Source organism: Manis javanica, chromosome 17 (assembly GCF_040802235.1).
Source record: "Manis javanica isolate MJ-LG chromosome 17, MJ_LKY, whole genome shotgun sequence".
In the NCBI taxonomy this organism is placed as follows: Eukaryota; Metazoa; Chordata; class Mammalia; order Pholidota; family Manidae; genus Manis; species Manis javanica.
In genome coordinates this window covers 62,524,074-62,546,795 of record NC_133172.1, presented here as the reverse complement: position 1 = coordinate 62,546,795, position 22,722 = coordinate 62,524,074, and the positions used below count along the sequence as shown (strand labels likewise).

Genomic DNA, 22,722 nt, shown 5'->3' with positions numbered 1-22,722 from the left:
TCCTTTGTATATACTATGGGGCCTAAAAACTTCGAGGAAGTGGACTGAGTGACCACCAGAGTGCACTTGGCTATAATGAGAATGTTTTGAAATGACCCTTGGAATATTCTAGCAAAACTCAAATTGGGGCAAGTCGGAAGCAACTTGGCAGAATCCTCAGCTGCCTGGATTTTCCAGCTTCCGCCCACCCAGAGTGTAACCCGCCCAGGTTCCTCTCTGTTACAACACAGGAGAGCAATTACCTTGGTGACTGGATGGGATAGTTGTCTTGCACCCCAAAAGCTAATTCTGAAAACACAACTTCACTGAGTCTTCATGTTTCTAAGGCCAAACAGGGAAGTAATGGTGACAGTGTTCTCACTGCCTGCTCCGCCCCTCCCTCAGGCAAACAAGGTGGTGTCGCTCCAGATCGACCAAGTCCAGGGAGTTACATATATATACATTTGAGCTCAAGTTAGAGCCAGAGCTGTATATAGTGCCAGGCATGCCCTGCTTGGGAAGCTTTGCTATTGCTGAAGAGTCGACCTATAGATAGTGATAACCTCAGGCTTGTATTTCACAGGATAAAATTACTTCCATACTATTTCAAACCTTCTCCACTTCCCCCGGAACCTGACTTCCCCTCTTCCTTTATTTGCAGGGGTTGGATTTGCAACCTATTTCTAGAAGAAAAAGAAGCCATCAGACAAGAAGCTCCTCAACTTGTGCTCCCAAAGGTGTTGTGGTAGATTTTATTATTGTTCCACGAATACTTACACTCCACACTCCAGCCCCCAAGTGGAGCACACCTCCCTGTCCAGTGACTTTGAACTTGACCAAGTGACCTACTTTGACTAAAGGAATGTGGGTAGAAATGACAGTTCCAAGAAGAGGCTTTGACAGTCACTGTGACTCTTTGCTCTGCCTTTCAGCTCCTGCCATCTGTCATGAGAAGTCTCCGTTGCTTTTTGGAATCAGGGATGTGTGGAGCAGACTCAAAACTGAGCCCAGTGGAGCTCAGCCAAGCCACAGACTCGCAAGTGAGAAACGTCTGTTAGTATATGCCACTGAGCTTTTAGAGTTTTTTATTATACTGATTGCCCCAGAAAAACTTAACTAATACAGAGACCAACCTCCACAAGCCAATATTTATTCCATTGCTAACGTTTCCTTCTACAATAAAGAACGGACTTTTCTCAGATCCAGTGCACTTCCACTTGACTTTGTATCTCTTCTCAGATAAAAAACCTTAATTATTAAGTATCTCTTGTATCTGAGAGAAACTAGTTAAGAAACTAGATCCTTCTCATCATTTTAAACATGATCAGCTCCTTATGGCTTTAGAATACAGAAAGCTGAGAGCTGAAGATAGAACACCTTAAAGGCTCGTAGAGGAAAGGGACTTACTATATACAGAGGAACAGATATAACAACTACAGCAGACTTCTCCCCAGAAACTATGCGAGCCAGAAGACAATGGAGTGATATCCTTAAAATGCCGAGAGGAAAAAAAATCAACCTAGAATTCCATTCCCAGTAAAAAAAATAGCTTTCAAAAATGAAGGATAAATAAGGACTTTTTCAGACAAGCAAAAAACGACAGAACTCATTACCAGTAGACTTGCACTACAAGAAATGTTAAAGGAAATTCTTCCCACAGAAGGTATGTGAATCTTGGATCTACATAGAGAGGAAAAGGGTCGGGTGTGATAAAAAGGAAGATAAATACAAAGTTTATTTTTTCTTATGTTTAATTGCTCTAAAAGATATGTGAATGTTTAAAGCAAAAATATTCACAGTGTGTAGTGTGTTTATATCATCTGTCAGAGTACAATATATAACAAGAGGAAAAACCCCCTAAGGGAGGACTTGGGAGTATAGTCTTTTTCTTACTTATACTCCATGTGAATCCATCTAATATTATTTGAAAGTAGATTGTGATCAAATAAAGACGTATATGCAAACTCCAGGGTAACTACTACATTTCTTCAAAAGATGTATAAACATGACTAATTCTCTCACATTAAGAGAAAACAAACATTCATCCACCCCACATCGCCCTCCGGCTCTGTCCTGACCTCTCTCCTCTCCTTTCAAGACACATTCCTCAGGGGTTTGCATCTACTTGCTGTTTTCATTCTCGAACCTTCTGTTGAGTCTTGAGAAAACTCTCATCTGGCCTCCACGTCCGTTGTTCTGATCAAACAGCTTTTGCTAAAGTCACCAATGGCCTTGATGCCGCTACATCCAGTTGGACGTTTCTGGGACCTAACCTCAGACTGCTGGCAGCCTTTGCTGTCGTTGTCCACCCCAGCCTTGGAGCACCCCCCTTTTGTGGCTCCCATGGCACGCACACCCTGATTTTCTGCCCACCTCTCCGGGCGCTTCTGCTCTGTTTACTCTGTGCTCATCTCCTTTATTTGACCACAGAATGTCTGGGTTCCTCAAGATTCATTCCCAGGCTTGCTTCACTTCCTACCTGGCACTTTCTCCCTTAACAGGCTCACTCATACCCGTGGCTTGAATTGTTACATTCAACTGGAAGCTACAACTTGCTGTGTCCGTCCTGGGACTCCCCTCTGAGCTTCGGTCCATGTTCTGAACTGGCTAATTGGTGTCTCCTGTGGCTATTTTAAAGGCAACTCAAACTTCAACATGTTAAAAAAATTATTATTTCTTCCCTCAACCTGTTCTTCTTTGAGGAGTCTCAGAAAATCCTTCATTCACTTAAAAACATGTTTGTTGGGCAGTTGCCTCGTGTAAGAGACTGGGATACGATGAGCAGTGGGCCAGGCATCCGCAGTCACTGAGTTCACGCCCTAGTGGAGGAGACAGACCTTAAGCAAATGAAGAAACCAGTGCACAACATGGCCTCAGGGACAGGTAAGGGCCGTAAACACAGCAGGCGCTGCGGGCGGGCCGGTGGGAGTGGCCCCGTTGGACCAGACATCAGGGAAGCCTTCTGCTGGGGGTGACGCTGGGCTGACACCTCAATGGCATGATGAAACGTGCAAAGCCGGGAGGAGGAGATGAGGGGGTGGCTCTGAAGTCAGCCAGAAGCCGCGGGACGCTGCTTCCCTCGGGATTCTCACCCACCAACTTTACCTCTGTTGACTCTTGACGCTGCCCTTCCTCGGCACCTCGGCTTCCCCTGGTCCAGAGCACCCGCCTTGCTCTCTAGACCGTGGTCCCAGCCACCTGCCTGGTCTCCCCACACGCACCCTCCTCTGTCTTGTGACCCGTTCCCCACGTGATCCTTTCAAACTGCAAATCTAATCACGTTATTCCCCACCCTTCTTCCCTACTTTTCTGCTGTGGTGGTTTTAAAACAAAAGGTGGGCTTTCATTTCTCCCTTTGAATACGGGCTGGACTCAGAGATGCTTGTGAAAAGAATGTGGCAGCAGCGCCAGGGCCTGAGTCTGGGTCGAAGGTTGGAAGAGGGGGTGCTGATGCCACTGCGGTCTCCTTCCTGGGACACTCGCCCTGGCCATCCGGCCACAGGCAACCAGGAAGCCCAGGCTGCGTGGAGAGGCACGTGGGGAGCTCTGACCAGCGGCCCCGCCAGACCCCTAGCTGACAGTCAGCACTGACCAGCCTCTAGGCCGCCCGCCTAATGGGAGAGTGGAGCAGAGACAGGCTGGCCCCACTGAGCTTTGACCAAATTGCAGATTCATGAGCAAAATAATTATCATTTTTTTAAACCACTAGAGTTTGGGATGGTTTGTTTCACAGTGAAATAGAACCAGAAAATCTACCCATCAATTTAAAATATATTTATAACCTGGCCTTCCACCAAACACAAATGTGATCATGTGTCACACACCCCATTCCTGCAGTCCTGACTCTTCCAGTCACCTGTCCAGCTTACAAATTCTGACCCATCCCTGCCCATACCATCCGTTTACTAACTCTCATCCCACAAAACCTTATACGTGTCCTTTCCTGACCGCCCGGTTAGAGATGCCCCTGGTCACTCATGGTGCACTCACCACTGTCGGGGAGCTGGTAACCCCAACTCAGGTGCCTGCAGCTGTGTTCCTGGTGGGCTTGGGCTGGGGGCCTTAACGTGACAATGCACAAAAGGGTTGATACGGGCCAGGAAGCCTGCCCCATCTCCCTTCCAGCCACATCTGCAGCCATGCTTGCCTCGACCCCCTTTGCTTCCTCGGCCTGGCCCCTTTGGGCCCCCAGACCGCCACGATCCCTCCCTCCCAGCCCTGAGCTCACAGGCTGCTCTGCTTGTCACCCCCGTGGTTGGATAACTACTGTCTCCCCCTGCGATCTGCCCCTTCAGCGTCACTGCACCTCCAACAGGGCCGCCCTGGCTAGGAGGCTTCCTGGAGTTCTCAGGCCCAGTCAGTTCTGACCATTTTAGGCTCATGACACTCCACTCACTTGATTCCCTAACACACATTATGGCCATAACTCACTTCTGTGTGGCGCTTTTATATATGTCTATCGACTGCTGGACACAGTTCCAGGGGGTGGGAGATGGCACTCTTGCTCTGCGGTGTGTAGCGTGAGCCGCTGCACAAGGCACGCAGTGTGAACGTGTGCACTCTGACAGGAGGCCCGAGAGCCTGGTGTGGGTGGGAGGTGCTGATCTGAACAGGGGTGAGCATGTATTTTACAGCAAGACTTCTCAGAACCTTTGACCCATTGTGAGGGGGTTGGAGGAAGCAGCATTTCCCAAATTTTGTTTAAGGCCTGAAGGTTTCTGGAACATTCGTGTCTCGGGGAGTCTTGTTTGAGAAATACTGACTTAGGGCACAGCTGATAGTTTGACCAAACAATCTGCATGTGTACACACAGATCCGTCCAGTCATGTCCTGTGTGTGTGTGTGTGTTCTCTGCCTTATACTCCTGTCACCTGCAGCTACAGGTGAGAGGGGCAAAGGCCTTGTTTAGTTGACGACAGACGGGCCAGGTGTAGCAGGAGGGGTTGGCTCATGGGCTGACTCATGGGTTCAAAGGCGGGTGACAAGGCTGAGCAGAGGTGTCCTCAGATCAGTGCGATGACCTCAAAGCCTCTGTGGGACGAGGTGTGCCCGGCTAACAGAAAGCCTTATCCCAGAGCACCCCCCACTGTGGCTGCCGGGACGTTCCACACGCATGGGGAGGGAATGGGAGCCAAAGGTGATCAGAGGGGGCAGCGTATGCTTCCAGCATGATGGAGACGATAGTCTGGGGCTGACTCAGATGGATAAAAATGTAAAAGATGGGCAACACCTTGGACCGGCCTGCTGGGGTTGGGGAAAACAGCTGCTCCTGAATTGCTGTGGCTGTGTAAATTGCTACAGATTGGTGAGGAAACAAAATCTGGCAGTTGTTTGGGAAATTCAAAATGCACGTAAAATTTGACCCTGCAGTCCAGCTTGGAGGTGTCTCATGCACACAGGTGAGAGCACCGGGGCGAACTGACCCCAGAGGGCTGTGGACCACAGTGCGTGTCCCCACGCAGAGCAGGAGCTCGCTGGGGTCCTCGCCCACCGCGGGATGCGGGGCTGAATCAGGGCACAGCGGACGTGTGGAATGGCGTGCTGCTGTGAATGTGATTTTTTAATTTATTTATATACATATCAGAATAATGTGATTTTTAAAATATGCCCCCAAATAGTTTTTTGTATATCAAAAATACATCAAAGCAATGCAATTATATGTAATATAATGGGATTTATATTAACAGTATTCACTGTGGTGAATATTAATGGTGCCTCATGCATTGGTAGGGCACACATGTGGTGAGTCATTAGTGAATCGGACGCCGAGTTGAGTTGTTTTGAAGATAAGGAATCCGTGACCTATGGGTGGGTTGCATGGTCAGAGGAAGGTGTGGGAGAACGCTCGCCCGACAGAGAGGGCAGGGACAGCAAGAACATCACAGGCCGTGGGAGAGGCCAGGGAAGGGGAACCTCCATGGTCTCCACGTTACGGGATAAAAGCTGTGTTATTGTTGATCACATTGACTTGGCTGATAATTTGGAGGGGAAAGGGTTCGTTGGGCAACAAAAAACTGGATTTGGTGAGGGACCTGCTGCTCTGTGCTGGCGGGTTTAGGCCCTGGGATTCTAATCCTGTCTCAGAACACCCCAGGGTCAGATCCGTCCCGGGCTGTCCCTGATGATATTAGCAGTGGGGACAGCCAGCCTGCCCAAGCGTCCAGGACGCAGAGTCCAGCTCGGCTGGTGGCTGTGTCTCCTCCTGAGCCCTGCAGCCCTTGGCAGAGGATGAACTCATGTCGCGCCACCTGCTTCCACGCCTGCGGTTTCTCTCTGAGCCCCTTGCAGTGCTGGGTCTGTTTGTTTGTGGGGGCTACTTCTCGTCCTGGGGCCCTGACTGGGGCCCTGGCGTGGGAGGGGACAGCCCGAACGGAGGGAGGCTGGGCTGTGTGCTCGCGTGGGCTGTTTACATCCTCATCCCCAAGAGGCATGGAACAGGCAAAATAGCAGAGACCCTGGGGCCCTCGCCTCCGGCCCGGCTTCAGCTTGCGGTGGGTGTTGGCATGCAGCTGGGTCTCACCGGCCTTGTGTGTGTGCTCACCTGCAATGCCGGGCTCCATGCACACCTGTACCAACCGCATGGGCACCTACAGCTGTGGAGCAGAACGGAGGCAGAGGTGTGAGGAGGTGAGCGTGTTCCCCGCAAGGCCAGGGAGGGCCGGGCCCCGGTGGGGGTGGGTGGTCTGCAGGCATTACAGCCCTCCCCGGCAGGCCTCCTGGGATCACCTGCTAACCTGGGAACCCCTGTCCTGGGCACCTCAGAGGAAGGACGTGGGGGCGGAGGGGGGGTCCGCACTCCTGCCACCCGTGATGTCTGGGTGTCTGAAGCTGTGCGCCGTGGCGTGGGGCCCTTAGCAGTCACCGAGAACGTGGGAAGTGAGTGTAGTTCAGGAGCAAAAGGCATCTTCCTTCCTCTTGTTTATCTTTCTTTGTCTTTTCCCAATTCCCTTTATTTATTGCCAATGTAGCTAAAACATTAGACAGTGGGGAGTGAAAAAGAGTTATCAGGGACCTTACGTCCGGGCACCCCCACCTGGGCACAGTTAGACATTTGCGTATTTCTTTCCAGCATTGGTCTAAGCATCCGGCTCTTTTACAAAATTTTGCACACATTATATACAGTAAGCATTTTCTTCTATGCATTTTCCTGTTGAAGAAAAGGTGCTGGGCAGCAGGATAAAGGCCCTGTGGGGTCCCAGATGGACAAAAAGAATGGGGGATAATGGGGGGTAATTGCCAGGAGCCCAGGGCAGGAGCAGTGCTTGTCGCTAAGAGGGTGGGAAGCAAACGCCCGTGGTGACGTGGCCGTCGTGGAGGCTTTCATACCGTGTCACACACAGACCCAGTAGACCAGGTGTGATGGTCCTTGTTTTGCAACAAAAGTGCGGCCACTCTGGCAGCGAGAGGGACTCAGATGCCCAAACCAGGCGCTCTGACTCCAGGGTCCGTGTCCCCCTGTCCCTTGTTTTGCACAACTTGTCCTTGGCCGTGATGCAAAGCCCTCTGTTCCCTCCTAGCAGTGCCCATAGGGAGGGGCTATGACCTCCAGGAGCGGCCTATTCTAGGGCGCTGGGCGGAGGGCAGGCGCCAGGAGACAGCCCAAAGGCAGCCCGTCCTCTGCGTCGGCGCATCCCTGCGTCCCGTTGCCCTCGCGTGGCTTGTGGCCCTGCTGATCCATTTCCCATCAGCTCTTCTCTGGTTCCAGCATTTCTCCCCTGGCTTCCTATCTCCTAAAGCTGTTTCCCTCAGTGTTGGGTTTTGGGGACCAGCCTGAGCAAGGGGCGGCCTCTCCTGCTGCCCCAGGGACCCGAGGCAGGTGGAGACACGCCCAGCTGTGGGCTTCAGACCCCAGCCCAGCCCCTCGCCAGCAGCGTGGCTACTGTGGCTCGCTGTCCGACCCGTGACATGGGTATGCCGAGGCGCCTCGCTCAGAGGGGCATGGCGGAGGGTGGCAACTGTCCCTGTCTGTGGGTGGGAGGCCCTGAGTCCCGCCTGCTGGAAGCATGGTAAACCTCAGCTCTGACAGTCACTGCTCAGGGCAGCACTGGCTGAAGCTGGCTCTCCAGTGCCATCCGCCAGTTAAGAGGTGCCGTAAACCCGTGTGCCTTCGGAATCAGGGGGCGGGGCTCAGCAAGTCCCTGGGCCCCCTTCCTCAGGGTCCTGCCCGGTGCTCCTCCACACCCATGGCCCAGGGCCTCACAGAGTATCACTGAGGCCTCGTTCTGGGAGCGTGTCTTTTCTGCCGGAACTCCTCGGCTCCCCCCTTCCTCCCGACCCCGCGAAGCAGGTGTGATCTGAAGGGTGAGGGGGCAGGGCCGGCATAGAGGCTTGGAAGCTGGCTGCTCTCCGAGCAAGCAAGGGGCAGGGCAAGGCTGCGAGTCACATCGCTGAGTCCGATGCGCTGAAACCCAGTGCGGGGAGGCCCTCATCGCCCCCTTCCCTGGGGGGTGCTGGACACGGGATCTGCTCCCCGCTCCTCCCGGCTGCGGTTCAGGTCAGCCGTGGGGGCCACTGCTTGTGGGCATACTCTAGGCAGGCCTGAAGCCAGTGGCGTCTCCCTCTGCATGTGGCACTGAAAGCCCCGCAGAAGCTCCCTCGGCAGGGGAGCCAAGGGGCGGGTGCCTGGGCTTGTCCCGTCGCCACCTGGGGGCACCGTCGTGGCTGCAGGACAGAGTCGCGCTGCCCTGGCCAGAGGCCCTTTGCCGACAGCGGTGCTGTGTGGTGGTGGGGCCACGGGAAGGGCAGCGGCCGCAGCTGCAGATACCAGCTTCCCGGGAGGACGCTGGGCCGGCTGGCCGGGTCTCCCTGCCTCTGTCTCTCCCTTTCTCTCACCAGGGACAGGGCCCATCTTCCTGCAGAGGCTGGCAGGGAGGCCCTGCTGGGGCTCCCCAGGTCACCTGCCCCTCCCCGGAGTCTCTGCCCCAGGGTGGTTTCCTCCCCCGTAACCGGGGCCAGGTTTGTGGGTTCATGGGCGGGCTACCCCGTCTCTCCAGCCCCAAGTGCAGGGCCGGAATGAGCTGGGTAATCCCGGCTGACAGGCTGACATTTGACTGTGACTGGATCCAACCAACCGGGGAAGGAAAGCAGGATTTGGGTTTATTTATAGCGATCATGTCACTACACTCAGCGCAATGGGACGTTAGTGTCAAAATAAAAATACGTGAGAATCCTGCTTAAATAACCTGGCTTCATCGCTGGGCCACAGCTGAAGCCTCAAGCCACCTCTGTTGGCTGAAGTCAGTCTTGGCAAGTGTTCAAGACCAGACCCCGCTCAGGAGGGCCCCCAACGGGGTGGGCGAAAAAGCTGCACTTTGGTGGGAATATTTTGTTTTGAACTTTTCTACTTTCTGGAAGTCCTTTCCCAGGAAATACCAGCTGGGAAGAGATCAGGCAAAGGAAAATTCCTTCTGTCACTTCAGCAATGAGGTTTCTTTTATTAGTAGACTTTGCTTTTTAGAGCAGTTTTAGGTTTACAGAAAAATTGAGCAGGAAGACAGAGTTCCCATCTTCTGCCCACCACCCCCTCAGTGTCCTGGCTATTAACCTCTCCCTGGCGCAGCACCTTAGGTGCAGCTGACAGGCAACACAACACGTCCTGAAGTACGGTCTGCGGCTCACATGAGGCTTGCTCTCAGTGGCACGTGTCCTGTGGGTTTTGACAAATGCATGATGTCTCGATCCACCATCATAGGATCACACAGAAGTGTTTCCCTGTCCTCAAAAATCCCTATAGCAATAAAATATCAAAGCAAGTAAAAACTTGAAGCTGTCCCAACTTTCAGAGCTGCATAAATACCCTGGGAGCTGGGTGGGCTGTGAGCGTGCACACAGATCCCGGCATCTACTGGTGGATGGCAAGGGCCCGGTGTGCGTGTGGTGGAGGCCGGGGCTTGGCTTAGTGAAGAATACAGGACCACAGGTATATAATGCCCTCTGAGTAGGACTAGATGCCCTCCTGAGCTTGGGGGATGGGGAGCTTGTTGATTCGGGTTTCAAAGCCTTTGCGTTGACGCCTTGCCATGGGGTGACAGTGCCACGGGCCAGATCCGAGAGGCATGCACCTCCTCGAGCAGCGGCAGGGGGCCCTTCCCTCCTCAGAAAGTTCCCGCTGACGCATCTGCTGCCCAGACAGGTCCCCCCAGTTGGCACTGCGTGAACACAGAACCACCGCAGCTTCAGCCTCTGTGAACCAGACAGAATAAAGTTCTCTTTCCATCTCAGGGTTCAAGCACAGTGATCTGGCGGCCTAGCCGAGACCCCAGACACAGCCTTCAGGTGCAGGGCCTCTGAAATGACCACTCGCTGCTCTGGTGCGTCTTCCAGGAGAGCTAAGAAGCCTCCGCTTATGCTGGCCTCTGTCCTAAAATAGACTGTCATGGTGCCCAGCGCCAAGATTTAGGGCCCCGGAAGGCATTTGTGTATGAAGGGGGTGTCATGTTTCGGCTCTTGACTGACTGGCTCTAGTTCGTCATGAGGACTGTCTCCTGCGAGGCAGGCATGCCGACATCCCGGGCACAGGCGGCATTCCCTCACGGCCAGAGGCATTTCACTCTCCAGAACCCGATTTGCCCCAAAGACATTTCTTTGCCATTTTTCTTCCTGGGCTGGCCTTGGCCTTAAATGAGATGAGAAAGTATTGATTTGTAATTCTTTCCTGAGCACATCGCTCCTGAGAACCTAAAAACCGCTGGTGCCTCCGTGTCTTTGGGCTGAAAGCAGATGTTAGGAATGCGGGGTCTTTTTGGGACCTGCTGTCGGCCCCCCCAATGGCTCTAAATGTATTAGCAGTAGGTTAACTTACCATGCTCCCTGCATTTACTCTTGTAGCTAAAATTTTTGTGACTTTTTCCCCCTCTCATTTTATTAGGTTAATAAAACTTGGTTTTCGAACATTTCACTGTCCCCAGAGGGCAGTGGGCCCCACGTCCAATCCATCAAGTGCCTAATGAGTGGCCTCTGGGGCCCCGGCCCGTCCATTCCAGAAGCTCTCTCTGCCTGTAAAGGTGAGGCCTACGGGCTGCACTGTATATTTTGTCTGTTGGTTTCCCAAATTCTCCTGCCAGCTCACTGTCACTTTTCAGGATTTATATGAGGCCAGCAGCACCATGGGGCGGCTCCCCACGGCAGCAGACCCCCCCTTTGCCTGCTTCTCACACACACCACACTCTGTCCATAAAATAACATTTCTGCAATAAATGCAATGGAAATGTGTCGAGCTAGCATTTTAGAACATTCCAGCACAGGGCTGTGGGAAATGCCTTCGTTTACATTCAGGAGGGAAGCTCGGAGAGTGCAGGGATAAAACAGTGTGGTAAGAAGGACTTTAGTAAGAAGTAGTCTGGTATTTAAAATAAATAAATTACAAATAAAACGTGTGTGTGTGTCCATGGGCACACGTCGGATGTGCGCACGGTTTCGAAATCTTTTTGCACCTATGTTTATACAGCCCCTGGTTTATCTGTTGGCCTTTCAGAGGAAGGCCAGTAGAACAGAAAATTAGATGTTGTTTGGCTTCCGGGCCCAGGGTCCGGGCTCTCTCTCCTTTGCGAGTTGCCAGGGTCCTGCCAGCTCCAGGCTTAGGGCTGTATTTGCCCTAGGATGGTCGGAAAACTAGGATCTGGGCACCAAGAGCCCAAGGCGCACACACAGAGGGGCGTGAGGGCGGGATTCGCTGGGCCGGGGATCCCGGGCTGGAGGCCCCCCGAATGTCCGCACAGCAGCCTGGTCTTGTCAGGTTTGCAGTTCCTGTCCTGCTTCCTCGTGTCTCGTTCGAGCCTCCAGGGAACACCCAGCCTTTACTTCACTGCAGTCTTGTAGGGCACGTGCTGTCACTGGTAAACCAGCCCACGCAGTGTGCAGGGCCGGAGGGAAGGAGTGGGAGGGGTCGCCCTTGCTCTGTGGGCAGTACAAGGGAAAACGTAAAAGCTGCCCTGGACCATTCCCGCCATGCCCTCGGCATTTCATCGGCCACTTGGCCCTGATGCCAGGTAACGACCTGTCCAAGCAATTGACAGGGATCTGGGGGCTCTGTTGAACCCTGAGGATGTGGGGAGGGGCTGGGTGCCGTCCCTCCTCCGTCGTGTCCTGGTGCCTGTGGGTGGGGCATTGTGGCCAGTCTCTGAGGTCACGGGGAGCATCCATGCTAGCTACCCCACAGGAGGAGCCCTGCCCAGACAGCCCTCCACTCGGCCCTGGGAAGATGCAGCGAAAGCTTGTCACTGTCAGCAGGGACCTCAAAGTGTCCACATGGCCTGGACGTGTGCCCCAGCTGTGTGTATCCCCGCATGTCCCCGTTGGGCTGTGTGTCGGTGGCTCAGAGCCATACGCAGGGGCCCCCAGCAGCCATGTGGAGGGGCTTGGAGGCAGTGGGCCCGGTCGCGTCCCTTGAAGGCTCTCAGCCAGGACTGGCCTCTCTCGGCGGCCCCCCCTCAGTCTCTGGCGGCTGGAGCAGGCCTCCCATGCGGGGTTTCCCACGAGGACCGGCCCTTCTTCCCTGCACAGCTCTCTTACTAGACACTCACTGCGCATTAGACTATCTTCTGAAAATATACTTTGAAGGGTTTTTGTTTTCCCTACTTGACACTCTTGGATAAAGTAGGCCATTTATCTTTTAGGCAGAAGAATTTCAACAGTTACACTGCACACTAGCAGAAGAACTGCAGGCTCCACATGTAGAGGCAGTTGGAATGTTCTCTGCCACAGGCTCATCCGTGTGCTGGCTTCCCCCTAAGCCTGGCCGCTTCTCTCTGTCTCTCTAATACCCCCAGCTGCACCCCCAGCCCCCCGCAGCTCCAGCCCACCTCTGGCTCCTTACACTGAGGAGCATTTAGGCCTGCGCATCTGTGTGTGTAAACTCACCCCCGTTAGTCCACGTTAAGTGCAATAGAACAGAGAAAAATGTAATCTTTGTCGGCTTCTGATCAAAGAGAGGACTTAAAAAAAAAATTCAAGATGGATTTCTGAAAGACAATGTTATACACATTCTGTGTGCTTCTGAGCTTCATTGTTTAGTTGATTCAGAGGGAAAAAAAATCTTTTCTTTTTTCCTTTTGATCGCAGGGAGAAAACATTTGCAAAAACACGTCTCTGTACCGTGAACATCGCAAGGCAGGCACCCCTCTTTAGGGTCCCCAGCGGAGAGGTGCAAGTGTGTTGCCTTTAAATCCATCAGCGACACAAGAGAATTTGAAACACGGTGCGACTGCAATCTGCAAACCCTTCCTCGCCTCCTTGGGGACGCGGGGCGACGTCACCCTGGTCTGGGGCCGCTTCTGGACCCTGGGTGCCCCCTCCTGCGCTCAGAAACACACCCGTGTCCACGCTTGCTCCAGGGCCATTACGGGTGCATTGCTCCCCCACTCCCTCAGGCACAGCACAAATGCAAATAAAAGGCGCTTAAAATGGTTAACATTTCCTGTCACTGAAGGCGTTCGTTAGGGGTGGGGGTCGCTGAGCTTTAAAGTGTATTTTCATAGGAAAACTCATTTCAGATCCGCGGCAGGAACTCGGACCGCTTCGCACAGCACGTTTCGGGTTTGCTGTGGGCCTGAGCTCCTTGCGGCCGGGCGAACGGTCCTGTCCGTTGTCTGCATCCGGGAGAGCAGATCCGGATTCAAACCCAGATTAACCTGGACCCAGCTCGGGGTGACAGGAAAACAGGAAAATATGTCCTCCACCTCCTCCTTCCCCTTTATCCATTTTCTTTTCCTTTATTGGAGTAAAAACCAAATTTGGTATTTTAATTGGTTGTGTTTCCTCTATTGATTGTTTAGCTAGTGGTTTTGCCAACTTCCTGGATGTTCCTTTCTGGTTCTGCACAAAAGAGCCACATTTCCCTTTTGGACTCGGGAGCAGGAGGCCGACTGCAGCCGACCCTGGAAGCCGTGAGTGCTGCCCGCCTCCCCCCAACGCCTCCCTGACCCTGCGCCCCGCCGGCCCGTCCCCCCTTCCCCACCAGTTCAGTGGCTGCAGGCTGCCCCGGGGACTCCTTCCCCCTGCCAGCCCCCAGCACCCTTCTCAGCTTATGGGAAAAGGGGCTTCACCGCTGCTACCCCACTGTCGGGTAGGGAGGGGTGGGGGGCCGTGCTCACCAGCGCAGGGTCCTCGATTTTCATTTTAGAGCTCAGAAAGGTGGAGAAAGTAAACAGAAGCAGGCTGGTTTATTTCAGGGGCTAACAGGGAGTCCCTACTGAATTTACCTAATAAAATGAATTTTTAAAATTTCATTTTCTCATTTCAGTCCAGCAGAAAGTGAGTTTGCCTTTATAATGTCCAGATCTTTCAAACTCTATTGAGTAAGAAATTAAGTTATAAAATATGAATACTTCGGTGTGTGTGAATATATATATGAAATGAAGTAATCTGCGACTGTAATACAATAGCAAGCCTGACTTTAGGCTCCTAGGACACTTAAAACATTTTTTTTATGATGTGTAATTAAAAATTAGATTCAGTAAAAATGTTTCTCTTTAAAAATGGGTGTATTGTGGTACTTACTATATTTAATTGTAATTTTCATTTAACATACGTTGTCTATTTAAAAAAAAATCTCCTGAACATCTTGTCAAACGTTGGGAGGATTGTAAAGAAGTCCTGTTGATACTTGGGCCACAGCTGATTTCTCTCCTTGCCACGAGACTATTCCAGGTACGGGAAATTGTAAAGCGCTATAGTTCTCTCACGATAAAAATGCCCTGCCTTGAATTACCAAGAGAAAGCCATTAACGCTCGACTTTCAAGGCAGATCCAGGGATCAGTTGGGAGCAAGAAGAAAGAGGAAAGCAAGCCAGTTATTTGCCTAAGAAAATCCAGAACTCTGGTCATGCAGAGGTGTAATCGGAATGTGATTGTATTTATAAGGAAAAGTTACACAAACTTTAGAAATGTGGTTGTTCTGCTAAAGTGCCTGAAAATAAATTTGGGATCCTGTTTGGGTTGCTCGGGTTGTGTGCTCTTGAGTTCCCCAGACCTTGTTAGGTTTAAGAACCCCAAGGGGCGCCGAGTGTTCGGGAAGCGAGGGGGAAAAGGTGGGAGCAGACTGCTTACGAAAACCCTCACTCCGGAAATCCACAACGAATGTAAAACTTAGAAATTAAAAACAGCAATTTCCTTCCTTTTTTTTTTTTTTTTTTTTTTTGCCTTCTCTTCGGGGTGATCGCAGGGGGTACCGCGATGGGCTAGACCCAATTTTCAGAACTGCTGCGGACCGGAGGTGTGCAGGGGGGCCGTCGCCGCCCTCCCGCGCTTGGGGCTGGGGGGCCCTGCCGCTGTGCTCCTGAGCCCGATGCCGGGGCATTGCCCACCTTCGGTGTGTCTCCAGGCTTCCTGACCTGGGTCGGCGCAACAGCAACCTTTCCCCGGGCGGGGAGGGGCCCCTGCGGCCCAGTAGATGGCGCTGTGACTTCTAGGGTGACCCTGGCCAGTGGGGGTGGGAGGACCGAGCCTGAGATTTCGCCCGCAGGGCTGTCAGGTCCCCATCACCTCTCCCAGAGCGCGTCCCGGGAGCGCAGACACTTTTCTGAGGCCTTGCCTGAAATGCGCTGAGCTAGCAAAGAGTGTTTTAAGTAGTGAAGCCAAATGTTAATTACCGAGCGTCTCACCCTCCCCGAAATGGCCTGAGACAGCGCCCAGCCCAGTGAAAGTGCGGAGAAATACCTCCCAGAGAGGAGCCGCTGAGCCGCTATTTCAGTATTTTATCCATTTCCTGTCTTAGCTTTAAGTAATAAAAGATATCCTTACCGATTCTCCTATAATGATTGTAGAGAATGTACGTGTTACAGCTTTGCATGAAATTTTATCTGCGTGCAAATGGCTAAGTAAAATCAGGCATGTACAGATAATAACATAATCAGAGTCTCACCTTCTCAAAAAAGTGTTTTCCTTTTGATGTGATGAATATGTGGGAGAAATCCATCCCGGACGTTGTATTTCATCATATCAGCACCTGCTAAAATGGCATTACCAGCTTCTTAGAACTTTTTAGCTTCTCTCATGAAAGATTTCAGGATAACCTTCTCCCCCCCCTCGCATAGGGAAAAGTTTCTACTTGATTTCAAAAAACAAACAAACATTTTTCTGTCTCCATCTCTTGCTAGAGAGAATCCCAAAGAATGAAGAGCGACGTTCTTCAAATACATTTGATGTTAAAATTAAAATTATTTATTGAAAGACAATTTTTGGATGATTTCAATGTTATGGTTCTTTATGGGACAATATGATTTAATTCATTTTATGTAATAATTTGCCATATTGTTTTTTTAATTTAAAAAAATAGTGTGTATGTCAAAAAGTATTTTAAACAAACTGAATTCAGCATGAGCAACAAAAAGACCTATTTCTTTTCCTAAAAATGATATTATCATTTGTCCTCAGGAAAAAAAAAAGATGTGGGAAATTCATGTGACTCCAAATGTGAAATACTGTTTAAAGACGCAGAGATACGTGAATGTAACATGGTGCCGTGACTCTGTCTTGTCTGGTAGTAATTAATCATGTATTGCACTTTAAAAATGGAATTGAATGACATGTTAGCTTTCCTACCTTTATCTGTTTACAAACTGTGCAAGTCATCCACTATTTATGATCCAAGTATACGTATTAATAAGATGATTGTGCAAAAAAAACCCCAGCTGTTTAAATAAATTCTGTTCTGCTTTAAAGAGCTTTGGCCTTTGGGGAGAAAGCCATTTAAGTATTGAGTGGCAGTGACCAGAGAACAATAGTTAAAATGAAAATAAATCTTCCTGAAACTTAGTTCTAATTTTCTTGAGCAAGACACTAACCCATAAAAAATAAACATTGTTTATTGAGCCACATTTGTATCAAGTGAACCTTTGTAAAACGATACCGAGAAAATATGAACTTGTATGTCTCAAGCACTTTGCTCACTGGCACAACAGAGAGGGCTATTTGATACGGGGAAACTGAAGGAAATAAAATTAGCAAGTCTGGAGAGACATCTATTCAGATTTGTACAGGCCCAGGGAGGTGACTGTATCAGAGTTAACACAAAAAAATCTGTGTCACTTGGCACCTCAGCTTAACGGGTAATTTAATTACACTACCTGTTCGTGTTGACTTACATTTCTGCTCTGGCCAACCTTCTTACGGTCTTGTTTATTTCCAGAAATCACATTTGTGACAGCTCTAATAGGCCATTCCACAGCGAACATTTTCTCATTTCACTGAAAATATTTCAGGTTTCAGAATACCCAGCAAGGAAAAGCACTTTCAGACTTCATGTATGTGAATAAACTTGTTTGGGGCAAGATTTTGTAGAAAAATGAGTTCAGCCAGCCTGTGACCAATTTCAGCCTGAAATATTTTTATGTTTCAGTTTGCCAACCAGGCTGAGCGGACCTCAACTGATGCAAAGATTATCACTTCTTCTGGGCTCGTTTGGTTTTCTTTGGTGGGAGGGGAGGATGTGCTGTCTTTGCATACAGCTTTACAGAAATACATGGGGGCCCGGGGTTGCCAGCAAGCACGTGGGACTCACACAGCTCTGGCTGGGAGGGATGGCGCCCCCGCTGCAGATTCTGTGTTTGTAAACTTTCCGCTTCTTGTTTTTTGAGAAAGTCACGTTTGATCTCTTCCAGTGAAGGTGGGGAGGCATACTTATGTCCCTCCTAACAGCTGAATGCAATCAGGGTGCTTATTTTGTGTTGTGTTTTAGTTAAAAGGTAAAAGAAAAGAGAAAAATACACCCAAACAAACCAGAAGACACACTTAGCATCCGGTCGTCAACCCTAAACAGTGCCGTCAGTGGGGGATAAAGACAAAGTGTTTTACCGCCTCCCGCGCCCCCGTGAAATTCTCTTGGAAGGAGATGGGGAACTGGGGGATTCCATTTAAGGGTCAGCTAACGTGTTTAAGCTGCATGTCAGCAGAAAGGAGGCTGGGATCCTTTGTGCAAACAAGAGCCAGAAACTCAAATCCCTGCCTGTCTCTCAGAAATGTTCTTGCCCAGCAGCATCTTCTGAGCAGTTTGGAGAAACAAGCCTTGGAGGCCATTTTTGTGGCCTTGCCATCACCTCCTCTGACCGGGTCATGCTGACCCTCCTCAGGAGTGGTCTGGGGGCCCAGGTGTGTCTGCAGGCTGCAGCCGAGGCTTGCTTGGTGAAGGAGGCAGAGCCCATTCCCATGGTGGGAGCTGTCATGGGTTCACGGGGCAGGCGCTCAAGGTTGCCCGGTTCCCACAGTGCTGGCAGATGGAGCCACGGCCCCGGCCTGGGCAAGGGCCGGACAACGCCATGTTGCTGTCATGTGACAGCTGCTCTCCCTGATGTCCCACAGCACCCCGCTTTCTGGGAGCCATAATCTTGGATACTCAGTCATTTAACAGATTTCTTTGTGTTTTGAGTTGCAAGCTGTCTCCTTCACCTAGAATCTAAGCGTCATGAGAGCTGCATGCTTACAACAAGGGTTGCTGTTTATCCAGATTTTGCAGCATGCCAGGTGTTGCAGGGGGTGACTGGATGGAACCCAACAGGTCCACGGGGAAGGGGTTGTCATCCCCATTTGATGCTGAGGAAACTGAGTCCCCTGTGGACACTGTGGGAGGTTGGGTGGAATCCCTGCTGAGGCACTTGTTTGGCTGGGGGAAATGGGGACTTGAATCCAGGCCAGCGGGTCACAGAACTCACATGCTTAACCTGGACCTCATAGCGAGGAAATGAACGGGCGAATCTGAGAGGCGGTGGGGTATGCGCTTGGAGCAAAGGCCGTAGGGCAGGACAGCTGGGGTTCAGACAGGGCTCTGCCTCCTGTGCTGGGGACCTTGGTGAATTCCTCACATTTTCTGAGCCTGAGTTTCCTCCTACATAAATGGAAGTAGTAATTTTTCTTTTTCAGGTTGTGAATGAAAAGGCCAGGCTCATGGAATGTGCTGGGTGAAGAAGCGCATCACCACCTTCTCTGGGCCAGTTCTGGGGAGCCTGGAGACAAGCAGGCAGAGGGGCTGCCTGGCTCACACCTCGGCCCCCTGTGAGGTCGGCCGCCCTGGGTAAGTCTCGGGGACTTGCTGGGCGTTGGTTTTCTCTTCCGTTCCTACCTCAAAGGTTCAGAGAAAGGAGAGCTGGACCCATATAATACTAAACAGACACTCACTAAGCGACTCCATGGAGCATTCCTGCATCTGTGGGGCACTCCCACACTACAGCCTTGCCTCAGAAGTGCGGCCCTCGGACCAGCAGCGTGGGCATCGCCTGGGAGCCTGTTTGCAATGTAGAGTCTCAGCCCCATGTCCTCCCCACCTGAATCCCACCCGTGGCTTTGCATGCCCTGGCCTGGCTCCTGGAGCAGCGTGCCCGATGAGGCAGCTGCCCTGTGGCTCAGGTCCTGTGAGTCTGTCTGCTCTTGGCCACTCTGCTGCCAGGGGCTGATAGACTGCGTTTTGCAGTCTCCCAGGTCAGCCCGCTTCTGGGTGGGTCTGGCCAGGGAGAGGTAAGACGGGTGGGCAAGCCGGAGGAGGGAGAAGCCGGGGTCCCTTTCCCTCTCCCCGCTCCCCAGTGGTGGTTCTTGCATAGACAAGCCCTGGGCGACACTGGCTCCTCTCTCCCTGCAGAGGCGCTCGCCACTCCCCACGAGGCTCATCCTGGGCTCCGCTGGTCGGCTTCTGAGCTTTTCCATCGCCAGAGCGACCAGTCTGAATATCAGGTTTCCTCTGTTTTAAATACTTAGTGAAGTGTCTGTTTTTCTTGGTTGGATCTAGTGGTCCACCCAGGCTCACACTGCAGGATAGGGGTGTTGGACAGATGGTTTGGGCAAGGTTCCTGCTCTCCTGCTGACTTGTGCTTTGACCTGGACAAGCCACTCTCCCTACGCCCAGGGCAGGAGCCAGGCTCAGCCAGGTCCTTTCTCTCCCACTCCGGCGCCTCCTGCGGGCCCCGCCCAGACCCTCCTCACCTGCAGCAGGTGGGATGCATGGCTGGCCTCCTGCATTTACCCGCCCTGAGCCCAGGCCCTCTGACAGGGACTGGGTAGCTCCTCCCAAGAGGCAGTAGGTTCCTTGTCCCTGGAGTCTGGCTTTCACCCTCTGACTTGCTGTGGTCCATGGGACACTAGCAGGTATGCAAGCAGAAGCTTGGAGATGCACCTGCTGTTTCCACCAGTGATCTTGTGCCTTTGCCATCACCCCGAGAGGGGCCTCTGCCGGTCCGAGGAGGACAGGGGACACACCGAGCTGTGTCTTGCCCTCCAGCCCAGCGGAGCTCACAGTCGTGTAAGTCAGCCCGGCCACCGTCGGCAGGGACACTTAGCAGGCCACCCCAGATGCAGGGCGTGAGTGCTGTCCTGGTGTGCCCCTAGGCCCTGTGCTCTTGTGGTGCAGCCTGAGTGTGGTAAGAGCTGACTGACACATCCTCACAGAGTGAGCAGCCTTCACAGAGTCCCCGGCTCACTGTGCAAAACAGCCTCGGGACCTCGACTGGGGCTTCATCTGTACCGCTTCCCAGCAGGGGTCCCGGGAAGGCCTGGTGTTTCACTCTGCCTCCGTTTTGACCTCTGTATAAGGTGGACAGCAGTAGGACTTTCCCTATAGGGGCTGCAGGGATTAGGATGCTGTGTGCAAGGCAGCTGGGACATAGGTGACACTCAGTAAAAGTTATCATCATTATAAATGGAACCGCTAACCCTGTGTTACAAAAGCCAGTAGCAGCCCCGATCTAGCCTTTGCCTTCCCGTCTCTGCCCCCAGGGCTCCGGCCATGTCTACAGCTTGCCACCCTCAGACTCCATACTTGCTTACGCCTCAGGGCCCTGCACACGCATGCCTTCTCGCTAGAACGCCATCCGCCTCTCCTCCAACTGGTGAATCTCCCCCTTTCTTCACAACCACTTGTGTGCAGTGAAGACTGAAGGGTAATTATCTGAGTATTTCACTTTGCCCTCCAGGACTTTTTGGGCAGTTCCCTGCAAGAGCACATCCTTTCCTGAACTCTGGTCCCCTGGGGCTGGCCACCTCTCCCACCTGCAGTGTGAGGGCTCAGTCACACCTGGGTCCCAGTGATGAACTCCCACCCTGCACTGCCCCCCCTCACCCCCCGGGGAACAGAGGCTATGGACATGGCACTGTGGCAGGAAAACCAACCATGTGTCAAGACGAAGCCTCTCCTACAGAAGCCCCCTGGGAGGCTGTGGCACTCACTCACTCACTCAGCAGGCCGATCCTCAGCGGGCAGCAGGGCCTAGGCGCCCCTGCCCTGTGCCAGGCGCTCAGCGGCTTTCCTTCACGGCTGTGACCTTTGCGTTGTGGCCCACAGTCCACCAGGGAGGTCAGGCGCGAGCTGACGGGGAGAGGGCATGGATGGGCATCCGAACGGAGATGGGACTGGTCAGCCTGGTGTGGGGACAGGGCAGAGGCCTTCCAGGCCCCCGTGGGTGGGGGGGGTGGACAGCCAGGGAGTGTGGTCGGAGAGCCCCGCCAAGGCCAGATCACGGAGGTCAGGCAGGTGCCTGCTTTGACCCCAGTGCCACTTTCTGGGACGAAGCAGGCGGGGTGTGGCCTCCCCGCTTCTGAGGTCCTGTCCCAAAGGCCCTCCATCGGAAACAGCGGCTGGAGGGGCTCTGCCCCCTGGCAGTCATACTTATGCCTTGGACAACCTGGAGGCTGGTTTCACCAAGGAAATAAATAAGTAAACAAAGAAATATAATACTTGTTTTAGTGAAGAGAGGCAGCCTGCCTTTCAGTGCTCCAAAGAACACGGAGAACACTGCAATTGGGTGGCCTTGCTGTCAGTCATTTAGATAAGCAAGAAGGGGGTGGAGCCCTGGGCTGGGTGGAACTGTTTCCATGGAGACTGCCTGTCTGTCCCCTTTTGCGTTCCTGCCTGGAAGATGGGACGGGTGGCAGCTCCTCACATTCAGAGGCAGGGTGAGACAGCAGGTGGTGGGCGGCCCAGGCAGGGCAGGAGGTGGGCGCCGCATGGCGGGACTCACACCAGCTTCCAGGAAGGACCAAGCTACCGAGAGGACGCACTGTCTTGTGCTTCGGGAAGGGCCGTCCTCGGGAGGTTCACCTCTGTTTCCGTGGCCGGCCCGTGTCACCTGACCACTGTTGCAAAGGAGTCTGGGAAGCTGCATATTTTCAGTCGGGTCCATTGCCAAGCCAAATAAAACCGGAATCCTGTCAACAAGGAGGAATGGGGCGGGGAGCGCATGTGGCGCGGCAACCAGCAGAGGGCCGAGAGACCCGCCTGGGTCACATCTGACTGTTCCGTGACACTCTTGATTTGAAGGAGACGTTTTTCTTTACAAAAAGCTTTCTGATGAGATGTTCCTCTCCTAGCATTCTGAATATTTTCACTGAATAGCCTCACTAAAAATAAAATGAATTAATGTGTTTCTACCAGTTGGGAAAATAAAGGGTCGATATTTTTGGCCACGACTTCCCAAGAAGTAGGCGGCTTCTTTGCTGACTGTCATTTCACAGAGAAGGAAATGGAGGCACGGAAAGGTTGGGGGCTTGCCCGGAGTCCCGGGTGGGCAGCACCAGAGTGCGGTTCAGGCTGCGAAGCTCCCTGGGGCCCGGCTGCAGCCTGGGCTGGCGAAGGGCGGTGTGACACTGCGGGGAGGCTGTCCTGGACGGCGCGTGTGCCTGGGGCAGGGCGCCTCGCCTCCTTGCCCACGGCTTGGGAGGTGCTGCCCTGTCGGGCCTCGGGGTGCCCTCTGCCTCCCTCCTCCTGCTGTCCCCACGCCTCTCGTGGGCTCCCAGTTGACCCGGGGTCTTTCTCCAGTTGGTTCCCTG

General features: G+C 52.6%; 2 long non-coding RNA genes across 2 annotated transcripts in view; both read left to right on the top strand.

Annotated features, from left to right (window-relative positions):
* The window catches only part of LOC140847144 (uncharacterized), a 124,873-nt gene extending 123,900 nt beyond the window's left edge, over positions 1–973 (top strand). The window contains exons 2-3 of the long non-coding RNA XR_012126828.1: positions 641–716; positions 912–973. This is a non-coding gene — a long non-coding RNA (uncharacterized lncRNA). The remainder of the gene's footprint in view (positions 1–640; positions 717–911) is intronic.
* A 1,769-nt stretch (positions 974–2,742) lies between these two features.
* LOC118967518 (uncharacterized) lies at positions 2,743–22,326 on the top strand. Its single transcript, XR_012126819.1, has 6 exons — positions 2,743–2,862; positions 13,039–13,862; positions 18,832–18,982; positions 19,544–19,635; positions 20,044–20,200; positions 20,674–22,326. It is a non-coding gene; the product is annotated as an uncharacterized lncRNA (long non-coding RNA).
* Positions 22,327–22,722: the final 396 nt, after the last annotated feature.